The sequence below is a fragment of the Egretta garzetta genome, unplaced genomic scaffold (assembly GCF_000687185.1).
Source record: "Egretta garzetta isolate BGI_Z169 unplaced genomic scaffold, ASM68718v1 scaffold17, whole genome shotgun sequence".
NCBI lineage: Eukaryota > Metazoa > Chordata > Aves > Pelecaniformes > Ardeidae > Egretta > Egretta garzetta.
This window is the reverse complement of record NW_009260136.1, coordinates 201,301-202,439: the sequence shown is the minus strand read 5'-3', so window position 1 is coordinate 202,439 and position 1,139 is coordinate 201,301. Positions and strand designations below refer to the sequence as shown.

At 59.5% G+C, this 1,139-nt stretch overlaps 1 long non-coding RNA gene across 1 annotated transcript; it reads right to left on the bottom strand.

Annotated features, from left to right (window-relative positions):
• Window positions 1-8: 8 nt before the first annotated feature.
• Window positions 9-1,133, bottom strand: LOC118452565. The gene is made up of 3 exons (XR_004842383.1): window positions 805-1,133; window positions 322-468; window positions 9-116 (listed from the first exon to the last, which is right to left on the bottom strand). It is a non-coding gene; the product is annotated as an uncharacterized LOC118452565 (long non-coding RNA).
• Window positions 1,134-1,139: the final 6 nt, after the last annotated feature.

Below are 1,139 nucleotides of genomic sequence, written 5' to 3'. Positions count from 1 at the left end.
CCCATTGTGGCCTTGCCGCTGCCGGAGCAGCTCTTCCGGGTAAGCCTGCAGTTTGGGTCCCAGGTGCACAAGCAGGTTGCCATTGTGCCTCTCATTCACCATGACAGGAAATGTGCCTGCGGAGACAGAGGGGAAGCAGGAGCTGGGGAGAGGTGGCTGAGGCCCCAGGCTTTGTTATGGCTAGAAATCTATGATCCTGTGGGTCACAGTGGTTGTAACATGTCAGTGTAACAAATAAAACGTGATATTGTACTGTCTGTACTCAAGGTCAGTATTGTAAGCTCCTAACACAAGACTACTATAGTATGAGATATAACTCACTTTCTCCGTGGAAAACACCATACATGCAGCAACAACAGGGCAGGACATGATGATGTTTGGACTGTTAAACAGGCTGTGGGCATGGCAGGAACACAGACAGCAGTGCTCAAGGTGGGCAGCGTTTCCCTGGAAGCACAGCTGTAAAACCTGGCTGTGTGTTGACAGAGCTCCCCGAGCCCAGTGCAGTGTGCATGCCTGTGTCGGGGGGCTTCGCTGCGCATCACCCAACCGTGACTGGAGGCACAGCCCGGGAACAGGCCTGTGCCCTAGCCACCCCGGTTCCCGGGACACACACACTAAAGACAGGTGGCCTGGCACCGCAGTTACCAGGGAGCGGGCTGGCGTGGGCAGGTCGCGCTGGCGGCAGCAATAAAGCTCCTTCTAAGCATGGACCAAGCGAGAGCTCCCAGTGCACCGAGAAGCGGCTGGGCCTAGGCCTAGGCCTGGCCCTGGCTGGTCTGGCTGGAAGCCCAGCTGTAAAACCTGGCTGTGTGTTGACAGAGCTCCCCGAGCCCAGTGCAGTGTGCATGCCTGTGTCGGGGGGCTTCGCTGCGCATCACCCAACCGTGACTGGAGGCACAGCCCGGGAACAGGCCTGTGCCCTAGCCACCCCGGTTCCCGGGACACACACACTAAAGACAGGTGGCCTGGCACCGCAGTTACCAGGGAGCGGGCTGGCGTGGGCAGGTCGCGCTGGCGGCAGCAATAAAGCTCCTTCTAAGCATGGACCAAGCGAGAGCTCCCAGTGCACCGAGAAGCGGCTGGGCCTAGGCCTAGGCCTAGGCCTGGCCCTGGCTGGTCTGGCCTGGCCTGGCCTG